Source organism: Corvus cornix, chromosome 2 (genome assembly GCF_000738735.6).
Source record: "Corvus cornix cornix isolate S_Up_H32 chromosome 2, ASM73873v5, whole genome shotgun sequence".
Lineage (NCBI taxonomy): Eukaryota > Metazoa > Chordata > Aves > Passeriformes > Corvidae > Corvus > Corvus cornix.
In genome coordinates this window covers 115,501,128-115,522,418 of record NC_046333.1, presented here as the reverse complement: position 1 = coordinate 115,522,418, position 21,291 = coordinate 115,501,128, and the positions used below count along the sequence as shown (strand labels likewise).

General features: G+C 41.5%; 1 long non-coding RNA gene across 2 annotated transcripts; it reads left to right on the top strand.

The window, feature by feature from the left end:
- Positions 1 to 14,975: 14,975 nt before the first annotated feature.
- Positions 14,976 to 18,101, top strand: LOC109144790. Of its 2 annotated transcripts, XR_002045787.3 has the most exons (4): positions 14,976 to 15,213; positions 17,233 to 17,338; positions 17,576 to 17,737; positions 18,013 to 18,101. It is a non-coding gene; the product is annotated as an uncharacterized LOC109144790 (long non-coding RNA). The 2 variants fall into 2 exon arrangements; XR_002045786.3 differs by lacking the exon at positions 17,576 to 17,737 and having other exon boundaries at positions 18,013 to 18,096.
- The last annotated feature ends 3,190 nt before the right edge of the window (positions 18,102 to 21,291 follow it).

The following is a 21,291-nucleotide window of genomic DNA, read 5'->3' as shown; positions in this document are numbered from 1 at the left end:
TGCCAGGAAAAAATTACACAAAAAACTTGTACAGCTATTTTCCCATGCTGTGCTATGAAAGGTGTAGAAATCCTCCCTGACACAGGTTTTTTTCACTTACTTACATCCAAAAACATACAGCATATTTTCACTTGATAATCTACAGGAGCTTATAATGGACAGAAAACCATGTGAGAATGAATAGAGTGGATGGCAACTCTGCTTCAAAGTCAAGAAAGGCTGATTAGAATTCCCTGTGCAGCTTTCATGAAGCTTCTTTCTGTGCAGTTTTTATGACATTGTCTCTCATTACGTGCTCACATACAGCTCTTTTCACAGGGCACGAGTGCACTCTGTGCCTCGGATGAGCGATGATCACTGACAGAGGAATTACTTCATGCTTTCTGCATTGCTCAGCATGCACAGCACATTTACTGCATCACACCAAGGCAGAAAGCATCTCTTCACTGCTCATTTCAGTCTGTTCTTCTCTGCATCAGATTTCTTATCTCATCCATTCCTGGCCCCACTTTTAGTCTTCCCATCTCAGTCTCAATTTTCCCAGTCAGGCTCAGCCTTATCTGGTCTCCAACTCCTGTACACCCATTCCAGGTTGATTGACACTGCAGTTGCTTCAAGCAGATGGAGCCTTTGTTAAGGTAGCAGAGATAGCTTTAAGCTAATTAACATAGGAAGCATTAAGAGTGAAACCTGCTAAAGCCCTCAGCAAACTCTTCGTAACCCCGTAGGGCTGAGCCCCATGTCACCAGTGTTCAATGCTGGTACAGCAGTGCAGTGCCCAAGGGATGCCTCTCCATTTCCAGGGCCAACTGCTTTCAGCCTCCCTCTTCACATCTGTTTTCTCTTTTAATAATCAAACCAGTTTGGACTACTCTGCATACAAACTGGGATGGATGTCATCATGGGGGGTCCTGAGATGTTATTTTCTAGACAGCAGCAGAAATGGCAGCAATATTGCTATTAATCTCTGTCTCCAAAACAGCTCTGATATCCCTTTATAGCAAGACTTCTACTTTGCCTCAAGAGCAGAAATGTCAGTCTGTTCAGTCTAGGTAATATTCACACATGCTGGGTCCCGGACTCTAGCTCAAAGGCAAAAGCAAAGCTGTTGTGTCACCTTGCCTTGACGTTCTGTGGGACATCAATGCAGAAAGCAGATGCTTACAAAAGTCCATTCATCAGAGAGGAGCTCTGTCTCAAGCTGATTCTGAGCCAGCAGCTCTCAGCATTGCCCAGCTAACAAACATGAACAGGGGCTTTCTGCAAAAATGCAGCGCAAACAGCAATGCTTGGGGCAAAAGAATACATGATAATCAACATCAATGCACTAAATGCTTATATTCAGGATGACATAAGCTCATTTTACATTTGCTTACCCAGGACTTACTGTGTCAAAAGAAATACTGAAAGAAGATTTTTTCCCAGCTTTTTCATAAATTTCAGTTTCCAGCTTTTATTACTTTGTAATTAGTCATGCATGATGCTTTCATAAATGCTATACCCAGGGAGAAAAGTCCCTAAATAATCCCTAATGTAGTCCCTCAAAGAGAATTTGGCAATCACCTCAGATAATTAAACGGTGATCAAATGACTGGCTAAAACTGAGATGCTCTGCAGCCTCCCAGGTTTTCTGGTTAAGAGCTGAGACATGTGTTGCCCCTATTACCCAGGGAGGACATCAATCTGCTGGATGGTGTTGAAAATAAGACTCTTCCCTTATCTTCCTACCTTGCAAATACAATGTATGTTTGACTCTATGCTTTATTGCTTCCATTCTCATCCTGTAAGGTGCCCTGAGGCCTTATGCCTCTTCCCTGCCATGTATTACTGCACAGCTGGGGCCAATGCAGTTCAAGGAGAAGGCATTACCCTGGTGGGTTGCCTGAGCCTATTCTCACCCAAAGACTTACTTGAAAAGTTTCCGTCCATCTGTTTGTCAGATTTGGGAGTCAATTAGCACTTCCATTTGTAGCATCTGTTTCACTTAAAACTTGGGGTTTTTTGTTTATGTTTTTTCTTGTGGTCACAAAATTTTTTGGCAGGTTTCAGCCAAGCTTTGGGGGAAATTTTTTAGAACCTTCTAGCCAGATATTCATACATATGTCTAAACCTGCTAGTTCAGGTTCTTATTTTCAGGAGGAAACTGATAATGACTTTTGCATTCAGCAAGACACTGCACGAGTTGAGTTTATGGGGCTTTCCCATCAATTTTTATTCCCACAGGTTTTTTTCTCCATCTCTAATGTGCAAGCTGATATACTGTTAACTGTACTGAGATTGCTGATGTTTACTCCAATTTATGCTTGACCTGATGGAAACCTCCTGTTTCTCCTCTGTCAAAACCACCAGGACTCCATCATGGACTGTCAGCATGAGTTCCAGCTGCATGGATAAGTCACTAAGTGAAATCAGAAACTTCATCCACAAACTGGCTGTGCTCAGTGTGTGGCAGTGCAGCCCCTTCAAGCTGGTGGTGACCATGTCCTCCAAGAACAAACCAGTTCAGAAATATGTTAAAGACACAATCATGCAAGACAAAGCAGCTCAAAGTCCATGATATTCTTTAGGAAGCACGCTGGGAATCACTCAGGAACTCTGTCAGGTTTCACAAGTAGATCAAAATGTCTGCCATGGTGGCAAGTGGAAGTCCTGGAAAAAGACTGTCCTAGTGTTTTCTACTGCATTTATTCCTAAGTGTCAAGTTACTTTCTGTACACATATTTGAGCATATGAAATGCCTTGATCCGCCCATTACTCTCTTCAGTAGTTTCATTGTTGGAATACAACAATGTGCACTTAAATTGCAAATAAAATTTCTCTACTAAAGAAAAAAAACACCTTTAAACTGAAAGAGTGGAGGTTTAGATTAAATGTTAGGACAAAATTCTTTACTATGAGAGTGGTGACAACAGGTTGCCCAGAAAAGCTGTGGATGCCCCATCCCTGAAAGTGTTCAAGGCCAGGTTGGACAGGGTTTTGAGCAATTCTGCTCTAGTGGAAAGTGTCCCTGCCCATGGAAAGGGAGGTGGAACTGGATGATCTTGAAAGTCCATTCTATGATTCTATGATTGATTCTATGATTTAAGAGTTATTTAATAACTGCATCCTGTGAGAGGTTATTTGTGATCTCAGGCACAAGGTCATACAGACAGAAGTATATGCTTATATACATACTTCTATGTAGAAATGAATTCTACTAACAGCTAAATGCTCAAATATCTGTTCATGATTCTTCGAGTTCTATTAAGTGACAATTCTTTTTTCAATTGCTAAACATGAGCTCGCTGTTTTCACACTATGAACTCCCTCTGCAGGGAGATAGAGACTTCCCATACAGTAGGACAGAAAATGTAAACAGTGACTAATGAGGACAACATGCGTTTACAGCAATCTCAAACTCAGTTTCTTTAATTTCCTTTGCATGAACTTTATCTATGCAGGTTCTTCCTGTCTTCAAGCAACGAAAATATTGATCTGAGAAAGAATAAAAGAAGTATTCACATATCAAAGGTCATAGATACAAAGGAATCACAAATGCTCTTTAATCAGACATCAAGCACCTAAAAACCAAATAAATAAGTTTGCTACACCATTTTGACTGAGTATTCTGTTTTTAATCTGGACAGACTTTGTGAGGAAAATCCTTGTGGCCTTGGTTTCTCTGCTGAACTCAGGAACTAAGATATTGTACTGAAGCCAGTTATAATGTTATCATTTTTCACTGCTACCAAGCATGCCAGGCCACTAGACACAAGTCAGAAACATCTGCTAGATAGCATGTAAGTGAACATAATTGAAAGGAAAATATTCTTAGGTATGTGTCCTAGCATTCTCAAGAAATCTTCCTCTCTTATTCTCATCTGGGATGCGAATGATGCTGGTGTGCTGCTGCGCTGTCTCTGCCTGGGACTGTGGGGACAGCCAGCAGGCACAGCTGGTGGGCAGGGGGAGCAGGTCAGCTGCAAGAAAGGCAGCAAGAGGGGAGGCCAGGGTCAGGGGAATGGCCAGGGGCTGTGACTTCTTTGGGCTTCATGGGAGAAAGGGCCTTCAGCATTTCCAGTCATGTTAGCCCGAATTAGCATGAGTTTAGTTTAGTTTTACTCCTTCTTTGGGGGTTAGAGGTGTACAAAAGAGAATGCAAAACTGAACGAAATGGACCCCGTCTGCAAAAATCTACTGAGGAAGGGAAAATTTATTTTTATATCTTTACACTCAGAATGCTTCATCAAGTAGATGAGAAGGTGTTTGCTCTAGTTTAGACTTTGTGTCCTAAAATTCAGCCTGTGGAGACTAAGAATCCTTTGGCCAGCTCCTTCATAAAAGAGGTGGTGCAGCTTTACCTTAAAGTTCTGGCTGATGCCAGATTGCTCACAGTTTAAATACCTTTTGCTCAATATTGTGAAGGAAAGATACTGAGGCAGTGGGTGGGTACATTTTTCCTTAGGGATGTGGTATAATGTGATCAGAGTACTTTTCAACTGACATTAACTATAAGAGCTAACTTGTCCTCTGTTGCCTGTCTGCTCAATAGAGAAAAACAATTTGCTTGAGAGAACAATTCACTTTATTTTATGAGCAGATAAATGCAACCCAGTGGTTTTTACTCTACTTCCACTGACTATGATAGAGCCTAATTACTGGGATTTACATAGGTAGGTGAGATGAATCCCACAAAAGCTATCTCAACTTGAAAAATGTACATGGGTTTTGTACAGCTCCTCAAATCCAAGATGCATCAGGAGGTGCTTGAAATGAAGCTGCAGGGTGAATATAGGCATGTTCCTGCATTTTTTTTAAAATCCACAGCCACGCTTCCTAGAAAACTGAGTGCAAGATTCTTTCCTTTTATAAAACGTATATGCTTAATTTCCCCAGTAATATATGAAGCTCTCAGTCCTGTCTCTTGCTATGCCCAAAATGCTTGGCATTAGGATAAAGAAAATAAGTGCCTTTTGTCCCTGAAACAGTCTTCCATTCCCACAAAGCAGTGTTGGCCTGTGGATTAATGCTGGGCAATTTGGGAGATGTGTGAAAAGTACCAAAGAAAAGCACTCCTTACAGCTGCAATCAGTCATGATGCTTTCAAACAGCATAACCCAATAGCAACTTTCAGTCCAGTTCTTCCCATTCCCTTTCTAATATGTACCCAGATGCCACTATGCTCTTGTGTGTCCTTTTCTCATCCTTCTGCTCTCCCACCACAATTTTCATCTGCTGTTAGTGGCAGTGCTGGCACAGCCCTGTCCCAAAAAAACTTCCTCTTGGCACATGGGACCCCACTCCTAATGATCTGCTTCCTAGTTGCTTTGGAAAGAGAAAAACTAGAGACTTGGCTGAGCCACACACACCAAGAATTACAGCAGTTTGAGAGTCTCTAAGTAGAAAATTATTTCAACAAGACTGTGCTAAGTCTCAAAAACACATCAAACAGAAATGACTTTCTGTAACAGCATAGTCCTGACAGAGTTCGGTTTTGTCTACATGAGACATATCAGCATCTCTTAATACAAACGAGAAAGTTTTACATTACATCAAAATCACATTTTCTAAACTCAAGAGTGTGCTCTGACTGAAGGTGGCATAAATCTCAAGTAATTTCATTGCTATAATTATTCTAGGTTTAAGGCAGTGTAATAGGGAATAAAATATATTCCAGCAAGCATTGCAAGTCCTTACTTTAATACCAAATTTTAATTTTATGGAGAATTTTAACTAACGCAATTGAAAGAGGAAGATGGAACTAGAATGTGGAAATAAGTCACTTTCAAATTAATGTATTTATAATGGCTTCCTCTGAAGCAGCTTGTAAGCAATGCAACCACTCATCCAGAATGGGGTTATTTTTCTAACTTTAGCTATTGTTGATTTAAATACCATTTTAGTAACAGTGAAAGAAAACTAACACTTGATTCCTTTTTATTGTGATTAATTATTCCAATATTTCAATATATTTTCTGAATATTTCCTGTGTTCGATTCTAATATCACTTACATTTTGTTTTCCATTACTTTAATTTCACTAGCCCTAAAGAAATTATTCCAGATATTTGCCAGGATAATTTGGAACATAAGCATTATTTCATTTTAAATAACCATTAAAAAGTTAATTTTTAATAATACCAATGTTATTCCCACCTCCTCTTATTTATTCTGAAAACAGGAAAAACCTAGAGACTCCAAGGAGCTGAACAGCATGCAAAGCATGATTTAAAATGCAGGTCAAAATAGATGATTTTAATGTGGTTGAACAACCAGTCCAAGAGAAGCCATCAGGACAACTCCATTCAAAAGAGTCCTCCAGAAGGCTGGGTTAAGGCTTGACCATCAACCCTGGGATCACATAATGCCATTAACATCTAAAAAAACCCAAAAAACAAAACAAACCCAAAAAAACTTTAAATCACAAAAATCTGAAGACAGGACTGCGCATAGTGAATGCTATGGGGTATGCTTGATTCTGCAGCTCTGAGACATCAGCTACTGAGCTAGGAGCCTCCTTCATCTCAGCAGAGGTGCTGAGTTGAGCCTCTACAAATAAGAATTGTTTTCTCAGGAGTGGAAAACTCTTTTCTCAGGAGTAAGCCTCTCCAAAACGTCCACATGGCAACATTACCTAAGTAACATTCTAGACCCATGCTAAATTTACAAGGTGCCCATGGCAAGGGATATGCAGAGAGACATCCGTGTTTCAATGATACTTCACCAATAGTTAGAATTATCAGCAATAACAAAGCCGAAAAAATAATATCTCCTTGCCACAGCCCGTGGTGTAAATCAAATCTCTCCTGATGGGAGAGCGTTTTTGAAGTCCTTGCCAGGAGTTAGTTTGAGAGACAAACAGAGACTTTCAGCCTTCACTGCTGCTAGATAGTTGTTTATTAAGTCTTATCAGAGAAACAGAGTCACTAGCATGACCCAGACATGGCACAGAGCAGAGAATGCAGGAGAAAGCCCAATTATCAAGATTTACACAGCCTTTTAAAGATAATTTAACCAATGGTTACTAAAAATGTATATTATTTTCACTTTCCTACCAATTATTCAGTAACATGGCCAGGAACTGTGGAATTTTTTGTCCAATCATCCCAAATTACTTTTGCTGCAGAATATGGAGTAGTAGAAGAAGAAGAAAGTTTGAAGAACAACAACAATCCTCCATTTTGATGTTTGATGTTTTTTGCTCTTATCTATTTACTACAAAGAGAAGCCGAAAACCTCTAAATTTTTCACCCTGTGACAATCTTACATAGTAGTCTATCACCTAATTCACACCATCGTATTTTCTAGTTCTTGTCTGATAGTTAGCAATTTTTTCCATGGACGAAGGTCAAAACAGTGTTGTTCAGGGGGGTAAACACACTTCAAAACAGGCAGAGAAATATTCTCTGCACTCTGGGTTCCTACATCCCCTCATGGATATAACTTATATCTCTCACTGATGATATACTGCCATCCAGATGTCATTAAATGTACACTCTGTATGCAAGGATGGAGACTCAATGATTTCTTTGGGTAACGTCTTCCAGAATTTGACCACCCTTATAGCAAAAAAAGGTTTTCTTCTGTGCAGTTGGAATATTGTGTGTTCTAGTTTGTGGCCACTACCTCCTGCCCTATCAGTAGTCTTTCAGGTGTGTCAAACGTACCACACAACGTTCATTTATGGAATATTAGAATGCTCAGACCTTCTTTCACAGAATGTCAGAATGCTCAGGCTGTATTTCAAAGAATGTCAGAATGTTTTATCTTCTTTTCCTTACGTTTATTTTCTGGTATGACCTCCAGTTATTCAACACAGACTTATTTCTACGACTGGATTTCTCTGGCAATTCAATTGCCTATCAAATAGAGCTCTTACACACACCATCAACAACCCAGGGCTAGGTATGCTGCAAGGTGAAAGAAGCAAATTTATTGAACTGTGGTAACAAAAAACCCCAAAACAAAAGTCTACCTCTTCAGTCATTTCAGGGACTATCTTTGCTGAAGTCCTACTAATTCACACACAGTGATTCTTTTCTTTTTTGCTAAACCTTCTGCTGCTTGTGGAAGGTTTAAGAATTCACCACAGTACCCAATTGTTAATGTACCCATCTTTTCACTGTTTCCAATCCATCTCACCTATGAGATGCTTCACTGTGAGATGGGATATTCCTACTAACAGCTTCCATTAGTATTGACTGTTGCCCACATCAAATGTTTAATGTGTGCTGTCAGGTTTAATCATGTGTTTGCTTGAACAAGATCCATTATTGTCTCTGCTTGTATTGCAGAGACAGCTTAGTAGGGTTTCTCACTTCACGGATTATTGAATCTTTTTTTGATGTACTGTACTGTTTGTAGCCTAATAACTACAAGCTTTTAATTATTAAGGATCTTGGAGAATTCTGAATGGTACAAGAAAAAGGTTTTTCAGTCAGCACTTAGGACTAACTTGCTCCAGCATCTCTTGCCTGCCCTGTGGAACAAATCTAAAATACACAACACACGGAAGCATCAATGACTGTCTGTGTAATACATACATACAGAGAGATCCCTGGAGCACCAGCTAAACTAGTTTTGGCTCAGGCAATGTAGTGTGACAAATTTACACATGGACATTTGCTTCAAACACTTTCCAGACAAATTCACCTCTGTTGAGCTCCATCACCAATATGTAAAAGCGCTTGTTAAGACTGCATGCAGCCCTCTGGTTATTGTGTTGATGGATGATAGCTTTCTACTGCAGGAAGAGATTGAGTGCCTAGGGCTGATTCTTTCACGTGCTAGCCTTATTTTTTTGACCAAGAAGTTTTGTTCATATGCCAGTATCTTAGCAACAGCAGACAGTCTGATTCTACTAAGTTCACTGTTTCCTCCCTGGGAAATTAATATGATGATGACATCCCAGTTTAACCTTCTATTTGCCTTTTGGGGTATGGAATGTCAGTTTATTTAGTGTTGTCCACTGCAAAGCAACAGCTCCAGGAGCAATCAGCCCAGAAGGGTCTGAATAATGTTGCTGTGATTGGGACAGCAATCATTATACCAGAAATACAGCACCAGTAACACAAGTACTTAGGTAGACTAAGTTAAGTTTGCAACCTAAGAGTTTTAATGTCCTGAAATTAGGGACCAACAATAACAAAGTAACCTGCAACTTCATGAAATATCTTAAAATGCATCAGCAAGAAATTAAAAGTTTCTGGAAATTATATATTACTTAGACTACAGAGGAAGAGACAAACTCTGTGAGAAATTATATCTGTACAGCAGTAGGACTGCAGTCACGTTCAGCAAGGTAGTCTTTGAATTCTTTGGAAGACAGGATTCATATACATATATATCCAAATATTTTGTGCTTAAGGAAAGATTAGAAACCAAGCATAGACTACATTTCCTTCCAATACTGCTGGCTCATCCTTTAAGGTTTTCTCTTATGGTGTGGAAAGGCACTGATAAAGTTAAATGAAAGAATAACATGACCTATTTTAACTAATTATTCCTTTAGGGTCCTGCTTTAAAAAATAGTTTTTTCCCTGCCTCTTTGTCATCAGCATCCGAATGTTCAAGGTTATGCTGCAAGGTATGCACTGAGAGACCAGCTCTGCAGCCCTTATTTGCAAGTCATAAGGAAGAAAGCTGAAGAGTATCTGGGTGGCACTGGTCTAATGTACACGAGAAGCAAAAAAAAAAAACCAAACCACATATTGATTCCAGGGTGATAGGTTCTTTTTCAAACATGAATATGGTGCATAATGCACTTTTAATGTCTGAACAACAGTGTCCGTCTGTCTCCCTTTCTTCTTGTTCAGTTTTTCCAGCTACATCTAGAGCTTGGATCCACGTATTTGGTTGTACTCAGTTCTAGCACACCCTAACACTTTTGTGTGACTTTCAGCACTACTTGTCTCTGATGTTAATGCAAGAATCTGGCTGTTTGGAGACCTGCCCAGTATGTGCACTCGTATGGGAATGTGAGCCACATCAGCTTCAAGAAAACTAGTGTCCCTCCTTCTGAAACTACAACACACATTTCATGCCTCCCTGGCTGTCAACTTGCTTCAAAACTCGAAACATTTGCACCCTGCGATTGAAGAGCAATCACAAGAGGCCTTCATAGTCAACTGGCAACATTTTAAATTGGAATTCTGAATAAAATGTGTTCATGGTCATCCTGAGACTACACACTGTAGAAAGGTTTAGCATAAGATGCAGAGTTTTAACAGAGGTGTTCATATAAATATTTTTACTTACAAAAAAGTGCCTTGCTCATTCACTTGCTGAAAAACAGGAAGAAAGAGGTGGGACTTGCAAGCAAAATCCTTACTGTATTGGATTCAATGTGTTTGAGGCTCTCTAAGTGTCTTGGAAGACTTTAATTTTATTCCAGAGAAATGCTGTCATTAAGAGAACATTGGCAAAATTTCGTTTGCAATTACTCTTAGGAGTAAAAGTCTGATAAACATGGGCCAATTGCAGAAACTGACTAGGACAATAGCAAAATAAGGAATACATTTTTATGAGGACAAAAATAATTTTAAATAGACTTTTCAAGCTCTTAAATGTTAAAATATATGTATCAATCAACAGTATTTTCTTTGACTAGCCAGGAAAAATTGTTTAAGGCATCAAATTTTAGTCTCTAAAAAATTGCACTTACTCATACTGCTCAGGAGAATATTAATAATAGAAATCCATATTTCTGGTCTAAAATATTTTGTGAGGATCATAATTACATGTAAAGATAAAATGCCAGTCTGCAATGTTCAAACAAAATATAGTTATTTTGGAACAATTTTATGATTAACATCTAAAGGTACTTGGGAAAAACATCCACTTGACTGATGCAATTGCTGCATGCAGTTCTACTCTGCTTAACAGAACATTGCATTTGAACACAAAAATATGCTTTTTATGAGCATGAGAACATTGCCTCATATCTGAGAGCACATTTTTTTGCTTCTGTGGGAAATGAGATCCTGATTTTGTGCTGCTCCTATCCTTAGCCTACTATTTTCAAAATTATCACGGAACAATGTGTTCACGCTCAAAAAATGACAAAGGAAGGCAGTCCACAGTTTGACTCTGAGAAAAAAAAAAGACAAATAAGAACTCCATTGTTTACATATATTTAACTGACATGAAGCTACATGAAGATAGTGCACGGTTTTCTTTTAGAAACAGGGATCAAGACATTGCCTTCACAATACTAGTAAAAACCAAAAGAACAGCATTCTAGTACATATGGATAATGATTTTACACAAGCAGAAGGATGGCATTTTTAACAGAGTGGATGTTACTTAGGAATGTCACAGTAAAACGTTTGTTGCGACTTCCAATGATAATTACAGGGACAAAAAGTTTCCTATAAATACTTGAGAACAGAACACACTGCTACTTTACACTCATCATTCTTCAGCTAACATTCTCCTTTCTTCCCACTGCTCCTTTTCATCTGCCTAGTCTAACATTTAGAAAAAGTACTAAAAGGACAAAACAGCAATTATTGTTTCAGTTATGTCTTCCGGGAGAGTCCTTAAATCTCACTTGTAATATCCTAATTTTCCTAAATAAAGTAATACTAAATTATTATTAAAAGTCCATCTTTGAGAATTAAGTATTCTAATCAGGACTATATTAGAAAACAGTGAGACATAAATATTTTTTATCCCTATTGAAGAAGGGGCAGGCCACTCAGGAAGACTACAATGATATCATGAAGTTATGCAGAGAGAAAATTAGAAATGCCAAAGCATAACTAGAATGAAATCTATTAAGTGAACAAAAGATGACAAAAAGCAAAAAAATGTTTTTAAAAATACATTGGCAACAAAACGAGGGCTAAGGAGTATCTCCAACTTTTTTTCTATGCAAGGGGAAACACAGTGGCAAAGGACAAGGTACAGGCTGAGATACTTAATGCCTTCTTTGCCTCAGTCTTTACTAGTAAAGACCAGTTATCCTCAGGGTACCTAGACCTCTAAGCTGGAAAGCAGAGACAGGGAGCAGAAAGAAGTCCCCATAATCCAAAGGGAAACGGCCAGTGACCTGCTACACTACTTAAACACACAAAAGTCTATGGGGCTGGACAGGATCCACCCAAGTGTACTGAGGGAGCTGGTGGAAGCGCTCACCGAACCTCTTTCAATAACTTTTCAGCAATGGGGGATTGCTAATGGGGGATATCCCACATCACTGGAGGTTAACAAATGTGACATCCATCTACAAGAACTGTAGAAGGAGTATCCAGGAAACTACAGGCCTGTCAGACTGAGCTGGGTGCCAGGGAAGGTCACAGAGCAGACCATCCTAAGGGCCACCATGTGGCGCATGCAGGACAACCAGGGGCTCAGGCCCAGCCACCATGGGTTTGTGAAAGGCAGGTCCTGCTTGACCAACCTGATCTATGACAAGGAGAACTTTTTAGTGGAATAGGGAAAGGCTATGGATGATGTCTATCTGGACTTCCTTGAGCCTTTGGCACTGTCTCCCACAGCATTCTCCTAGAGAAAGTGACTGCTCATGGTTTGGATGGGTGCACAGTTCACTGGATAAAAAACTGAGTGGATGGCCAGGCCCAGAGAGTGGTGGTGAGTGGAGTTAACCATGCATGGCTGGTCGCTACTGGTGTTCCCCAGGGCTCAGTACAGTCCTGTTTAATACCTTTATTGATGTCTTGGATGAGGGGATTGAGGGCATCCTCAGTCAGTTTGCAGATGACACCAAATTGGGTGGGAGTGTTGATCTTCAGGAGGACAGGGAGGCTCTGCAGAGGAATCTGAAGAGGCTGGACCAATGTGTCGAGACCAATTGTATGAAGTTCAACAAGGCCAAGTGCCAGTTCCAGCCCCTGGGTCACAATAACCCCTTGCAGCACTACAGGCTGGGGCAGAGTGGCTGGAAAGCAACCCAGCAGAAAAGGACCTGGGGATGTTGATCAACAGCTGGCTGAACATGTGCCAGCGTGTGCCCAGGTGGCCAAAGAGGTCAGTGGCATCCTGGCCTGTATCAGAAACAGTGTGGCCAGCAGGACCAGGGAAGTGACTGTTCCCCTGTACTCGGCACTGGTGAGGTCACACCTCAAATCCTGTGTTCAGTTTTGGGCCCCTCTCTACAAGGACATTGAGGTGCTGGAATGTGTCCAGAGAAGGGCAACAGAGCTGGTGAAGGGTCTAGAGCAGAAATCCTGTGAGGAGCAGCTGACAGAACTGGGGGTGTTTAGCCTGGAGAAAAGGAGGCTCAGGGGAGACTTTCTTGCTCTCTACAGCTCCCTGAAAGCAGGTTGTAGCCACCTGAGGGTCAGTCTCTTCTACCAGGTAACAAGCAATCGGACAAGAGGGAATGGTCTCCAGTTGTACCAGGGGAGGTTTAGATTGGATATTAGGAAAAAGTTCTTCCCCAAAAGGTTGTCAAGCATTAAAACAGGCTACCCAGGGAACTGACAGAATTACCACCCCTGAAGTCTTTAAAGAAAATGTGGATATGTCACTTGGGGACAAGGTTTACTGAACATGGCAGTGCTGGGTTAATGGCCAGACTTAGTGATCTTAGAGGTTTTTTCCAACCTGAACAATTCCGTGATTTTACGATTCTGTAATTCTATATGTATTTCACATAACACAAAAACCAGCATTATTAATATTAACAACAAGGTGAACCAGTGGCAACTTAATTAAGGGAGCATAGAAGATAAAAACCAAGATATGGGTGTGGCAGAGAGGGAAAAGCCAAAAGCAACTAACTACCATGAGTTTCAAGAAAGGCTAGGGTTCAGAAAACCATAAAGCCTACGGTTCCAGGGACACTGGGGCTGCAAAAGGCATGCCAAGTGCACCAATGCAAATTTTGAGGACTTTTGCCAGGAGCGCTGAATCACCCTAGACTTTTAGATTGCCTTCTTCAAATGCATGCTTTATGGGAAGACCTGGGGTTTATTACTTCCTTTTCAGGTAACCACCCTCAGATATTCAAAGAGCACAAGCACTTTTCTTGAGGGTATTCACACTCCTTTGTGAAGCTATACTGGAGCTGCAATAGGAAGCACAGGGGGCAGTTTCACAATGCAGGACAGGGACAACACTTAAAAGCCTTTAAGTGTTCTTGACTCTCAGTCCCAGCCCATGACATGACACGATATCCAGTTCCTTAGGACACAGCAACTTCAATTAGGAAGAAAATCAAATTTGCCATCCAAAAGAGCAGTTTAATACTGAACCTGCATGCTATCCCCAATGTTTTCTGTTTGCTTTGCTGGGTTAGTTTTCAGATGCATGAGCTCCCCAGTCTGCATGGAGGAGGTGGAAACACAGCTGGGGATATGTTGCAGAGAGATCAGGCAGGTTTGGGCTTGTACCAAGCTAAAGAGCTAAAGGTGGGCAGCACCACACAGGGACATAAACCTGCTTCAACTGGCTCAGTTTGCAGAAGAGCTTCATGATTAGCTGTGCTGGTACAACTAGGGGAATGTTGGGGAAGATGAAACAGAAAAGCATTGTAAATATGATTGCCTGACAAAAGATTTTGGGAATATGAAAACTACAGGCAACATCGAAATGAAAGCCACTTTTGAAATACCAAGTCTTAGTTACTGAACAACTGGAAAACAATGGTATGGCCGACTGAAGATAATCCCCTCTTGATGGAACAATACCCTCTGCTTGCAAGCGGGTCCAAGGGTCAGAGCAGACCCTACTAGCTCAGCAGAAAGGGTCCAAAGAGTAGTTTTTAGAAGTTAAGGTGTAACACTCTATGGTAATATAAGAACTCTTATAGGCTGTATGTAAATGCTATAGGATTTGTATCTTGTATTAGATTGGTTAGTGACAATTAGAATATTCAGTACAGAAGATGATTTATTGTATTGTAACCAGGACTTCAGACACTTCCACTTCATTCCTCTCCTTCCTTACTTCCACTCTTGCTCTTACACCCTCTCTCTCTCTCTCTCACCTGCTTACTCTCTTGGGCCTGCTCAGAGCTGAGTCTGGCAGCTCTGAGCAGTGCCCCTATACCCACGCCTTTACAATAAACCGACTGTGTCCCAAGACCTGCCTATAGAGATCTCTCCGTCTACGTCCGGCCATCCAGTAACCTACAGTCTGGCGCCCACCGTGATTGCCGAACCCACACCCGTAACCTACAGGGAAGAGGTGTGTGGGACCAGAAATAAGCATGGCAAGAGGAGCAAAAACTCTCTTCAGCTGTGATAGCCACCCAACTGCTGAGGAACTGGTAAGATTTACTGTCAATTCTGCAGCTTCCTGCAATTCTGGAAACAAGAGAATATACTGGCTTGTTTTGGGTGGACAGAAAATCTGTGACCACTCTGGGAGGTGCCTCTGTTAACCAGCATGGTGTTAAAATGAACTTCTGCCTAGCTGAGATGGTCTTACCATCACAACCCTTTCTGGAAGGCTCTGTTAGAATCCATCAGCAGTTAAACCTCTCAGGCAATATATAATAGACTTTTAAAGAAGACTCTCCACAAAGCTTTGAAATACAGCTTTTCACAGCCTTGTACTTATATGTCATCAGTTCCTTTATAAAGGGAATGGGTATTTCATGCTAGTGGATATTTACAACTCATATGTAAATGTTGTTCTAATTTGATAGCATTTTTACTTACTTTACATACTTTAACTTCTGCGCACAAGACCAGAAATTACTATCAGGTCATTACTATAATCTCTTTATCTTGGACCCCTAAACTTTACTCCACGCTAAGTTAAGTAATTTATTTGATCAAAGTGTAGGCTGTACTTGACAGCTGCCATAAAATCCCTTATACTCCTGCAGTTTGACGTCTTCCCCATTGCTTTATTGTCAGCACAGCAGTTTCCTTGCTGTCACCAGCAGATTTTTCTGCTTTCCCTGATTTTTATAACACTGTCTCAGACTGCTCTGTACAGCTTCAGTGCAATTCACAAGTGCTGGGCATTTCCTAAGCTGAAATGCATTGTGGTTCAGAGTCTCCACAGCCATGGTGTTCAGTTACCAGTGAAATTACATTTAACTCCCAAGCTGTTTACAATTCAAACAAAAGGATTTCTCTGTATAGCATCCAAAACCAACAAAGTTACAAGCACTTAAGCTTTTTGCACAAAGATCAAATATAAAAGAATCTCCCTCCTCATATATCCTTTGGTGGCAGTCTTCTGCATACCATATAGCTTAGCTTGTATCTACAGAGCCTCTTTTTATGTATCACATAAGCTTCTACCGATAAGCTCACTCTTCTAATCCTCTAAGGGTTCCATACAAATTCAGCCTTTTCCCTTCTAAACTTCTTAATTTCTTACTTATTCAGAAGATATTTCTACACTTCACTTCTTAAAGACTTGGAGATACAATTTTTTTCAGAATACCTGTTAAGCTTTGTACCTAACTGGCCTATTAACAGATCTATGACTCATAAAAAGAGCTAAATTCCACTCTTTCCCTTTATCCTAAACCAGGTTTGACTGTACCCATAAAATTGCATTAGGTCTTGAAGGAGCACACTAAAAAAATCTGCAGTTAGCTAAGTGCCAATCTGATTTATAAATTAACTGTCCATTAAAATTTGTTCTAAATATTTTGGCTAACCATTTTTCTATCAGATCAAGCAGAAGGTGCCTGTATCAGAATTCCCCAGACCACCCCACAGGTCCCTTCCCACTCCTTGACTCCTGAGCTCACAGCACCTGGCTGCAGCTGCTCCTCTGCAAATCCAGGCTTGGACCCTGCTCCTTCTTTCCAGTCTCACCATAGTCAGCTCTCTTTCCATCACACTTTCCATCTGCTTTCACCTTGGATGCCCTCTCTTCTGTTTTCCCTTAGGCCTTCTCCTGAATCACAGGTATTGCGTTCTATAATCTCAGCACTGCTGCAAAACCAGAACCAAGCCCGGTACAGAGCCAGACTTGCTGTAAGCAGCATTCCCTGGAAACAGCTTAGTGCTCTGAGAAACTCGTGAGAGTGAGTAGGCAGGAGGGCAAAGCAATCTCTTCTGGCAATCAGACAGTGAGGAGCTTTGCTGCCTTGCTGCTGGCAGAACATCTCAGTATCCATGCTAAGCTGACCTGGAGCAATGCAGGAGACAGGCTTTGCACAGTTCATACCAGGGGACCATGTATGCCCGTGACAGCTCTAGTTCTGTCAGTGTGACCTGCTGCAAGCTCCAGGACTTGGATCCTGTCCTAGTGAGGAATACAGACATAATTCCTACATGGACTGCAGCTTATAGCCCCTTCCTGTATTTATATTTTACAGAATCATACACTTGTTGAAGTTGGAAAAGACCACTGGAGAACATGTAGTCCAACCCCCTCTGCCAAGGCAGAGTCACCCAGAGCAGGTGACACAGGCACAAGTCCAGGTGAGTGAATGTCTCCAGAGAGGGAGGCTCCACAACCTCCCTGGGCAACCTGTTTCACTGCTCTGCCACTCTCAATGTAAAAAAGTTCTTCCTCATGTTGAGGTGTAACTTTGTGTGTTTTAATCTATGGCCATTGCTCCTCTTCCTATCACTGGGCACCACTGGAAAGAGTCTGGCACCATCCACTTGTCACCTACCTTTGGGATATTTACATTCATTAATGAGATCCCTTCTCAGTCTTCTCCTCTCTAGACTAAACAGTCCCAGCTCCCAAAGTCTCTCCTCATCTGAGAGATGCTCCAAACCCGTAATCATCTTTGTGGACCTCCTCTGTACCCTCTCCAGTAGCTCCTTGTCCTCCTTGAACTTTGGAGACCAGAACTGAACACAATACTCCAGGTATGGCCTCACTAGGGCCCAGTAGAGGGGGAGGATCACCTCGACCTGCTGGCCACACTTGTCCCAATGCACCCCATGACATTCTTTGCCCTCCTGGCCACAAGGGCACTGCTGACTCATGGTCAGCCTGTCATTCACTAAGACTCCCAGTTCTCTGCAGAGCTGCTCTCCAGTAGGTCAGCCCCAGCCTGTCCTGGGGTTATTCCTCCTCAAGTGCAGGACCCTACACTTACCCTTGCTGAATTTCATTAGTTTCTCTCTGTCCAACTTTCCAGCCAACCAAGATTCCACTGAATGGCAGCCCAGCTTTTAGGTGAATTTGGAGCCATTCCTTCTCCACAAAGGAAAAGGAAGCATCCACGACAAAGGAGCACACTGCTGTGGGAAGGAAACCTTTGAGAAAAGTTGGACTATAGATACCTAGGAACTCTTCAGTTGGGATGCACTCTAAAATAGAAACATTCATGCACCTTTTTTTGCCTTGTTTGGTCATCATGCTTCACACACTTTTTAACATTCTGTTTTTATTTTACATACTAATTTAAATAAGGCCCTTAACAATACCCCTAAGTTTGGTATGTCTCTGCACAACCCTCCCGAGGCTCTCAGCTCTTCACAGTCAGGATATAAGAAAGAGCTATCCATAACTGGCACTGCTGCTGCGAACAGGATTGGATGAGGTGGTATCACAAACAAAGCAACCAGGAAAGAACAGAAAATATAAGAAAAGAGAGAGAAATGAGGAAGAACTTGATTGCATAAACCAAATGACAACTATTCATAGCTGCCCATACATACACACTACATCAATCAAATGCTCTGTGCAAAGGAAAGCTACCCCACACTATGAAAGACCTTGTATGGGACTCTGTCATGGACTACCTTCCCAGCACTGACAGGGAAATGCAGTGGCTGCAGCTGGGGCTGGCACTTCCACAGCAGGTTCCCCTCAGGTACTCTGGTACCATCCAACAGCCATCTGCTCTCTCAGCCTCTCAGAAGCACAGACAGCGCAGATCTTTTCCATGCGCTGCCGATCGAACTCATCTCCGAGCCTGAGGGACTCCTCGTCTTTTCCACAGACACACTGCAACTGCAGACACAAAAACTGAGCGGGAAGGTTGCCCATGAATGGTTTCATAAACGGTCAGAGCCACAGAGAAACAACAACCTCCTGCAACACAGCACTTCTGTGGCTGCTGACAGACCCTGTTAACCTGCTTGCGTGGCTGGGGCTGTGGAGGATGTGGTCACTGCCTGCTTTTCCACGAGTCAGCAACGACGCTGGCAAAGCAGCCGTGACAATATACTGCACTGTAAAGTACTGCTGACAAAACACTGCTAGCCTGGACAAGGATGGGAGCTCACTAGTTTATACATTCTTGCCACAGACTCTAAAAGTCAGACACAAAACTCCCTGTGCTCTGGCATGCTCCCCATTTTCAAAAGGAACATTTCCATTAGAATTTTTCCTCACCCCTCATGTAAAGGAATAAATTTGCTTCTGCTAATAATGAACACAGATACTTTTTTATCCTCAAGTTGATTTCATTTTATGCCTACACCATGGTCTCTGGAAACTCATCTTACAGGTTGAAGCAATAAAGAAACCCTGCCAAAACTATCTTTATACCATCTGCCAAGAGCACTTTGCAAAGATCTCTGTGGTGTTCTGGAGCCCAGGAGAAGTCAATAGCACCCTGGATAAACATGAGGAACCCGATTTTACAGATCTTGGGAGAATAGCATGGAAGATGCCAAACTGCAACCTTTAAAAATTATATTGGTAATTACAGAATAAGATTGCTACAGAGAAACAGCCTGCCAGCATATTGTCTACTGGTTGTGTGATCGCATTCGGTACTGACCAGACTCTTCTAAAACCTGGTACAGATGGTACATACAGTATCACAGAAATAAGGAGCCCTCTGTGCACTGTCCTCTTCACAGCTTACATTACTGTTAATATTTTCTGTCTATGTTTACTGCAGGCATAAAAATGTAAGTAACAAGTAATAAATCCATTAATTTTCTACACCTCTGTAAGGTCTTTGCAAACTTCAGTGGGACAAAAAGCCTAGTATTTCACTTTCTTTCAGTTAAGAAACCAGTTCATAAAGTTGCGGGTTTTCTTCCTTCTTCTGGGTTTCCTCCACGATAGTGGACTTTTGAACAGTTCCTGTTTACTGAACACACACAAACTGTTACTGATAGCATCAGGCAGCACTACTGTTGGCTATTCTGCCCAGTATTTTTAAAAGGGCACATATAAAAACTATGCATGTTTGTAAAGTCTTGCATTCATTGCTCATTACTGACACAAGTCTACTTTGTCTAACGTGAACCCTGTATTGCTGCATAGCTTCTTACCATTAATCATTATATGAAATGCTGAACTGTGAAATCAATATTAAGGAACATGATCAGTGTATCCTTTCAAGCTCCCACTCTGCCAGAGAAGCAACTGCAGAGGAAAATAACAAACAATAAAACCATCAACTTGTGCCTCAAAAGGAATGGGAAGCTGGAAAATGTGGATGTTCTAGTTTTTGCCTAATAACACATAAAGTTTAACTTCAGCATAGTTGGAGTAAAATCCAACTCTTGAATCCCATTTCAAATGAAATGCTTTCTCATTCTACGATCCTTTAATTTTCACTCCCGGCACATACATGTGCACTTCAGAGAGGGTGTGATCCTGCAGGACACTGGACATATAATCAGGTAATTGTAGGCCCCATTAAAATGGAAATGCAGAGGAGATGATATAGCAACTTCAGCTTTCAAGGCTGATCTTAATTTTGGTCTTTATAGTTTTCACATTCTTGATTTCCTGAGTTTAACACTTAAAAAAATTTAAATGCAACATCCCAAGCAAAGAGTTATAATGATCCCTAGTAATTACTTCTTCCCACAATCACTACCAAGTTTTGTTTCTACAACCTGTGTATCGACAAGAACATTGCTCTCGAGTAAAAAATACTAATTCAAACAATGCTGAATTAACATAGTTCTTCTGTTTGTAACTTACTGAAAACTACTAAAAAGAATCAGAAACAAGAACAGAAAGAAATCAGAGACTCTTCTCAGTTCATACCCCAGATGTCCATCCTGGCTATGAAGTTTCACACTCCCTCAAAACAACTGAGGTGCAAAGAAAAAGTATAAATTAAGACAGGCAGGCCTTTATCACACCACTTGGCTAAGGAAATAGTGGATTTGCTTCATTTTACTGAATGAGAGGAATTCTTCGAGGAACGGGGTGGCAGAAAGTCCCGAACTTTCCGAACCAGTATGACAAAACCAAGAGATGCTCAGAAGTGACGCTCAGCACCGCTAACAGTGCATCTTCAGAAATTTAGCGGCAATTTATGCCAACAGCGATTTCCATCAGAAAACCCCTTCCCAGCGTGCCGGGCGGGGCTTCGGTTCAGGCTCCGCTCCGGCTCCGTCTCCGGGCTCCGGCTCCGGCTCCGGCTCCGGCTCCGGCCCGCGGGCGGCAGCAGCTCCCTCACCGGCTGCAAGGTTCCTGGAGCACCTAGAGGGAGATAAGG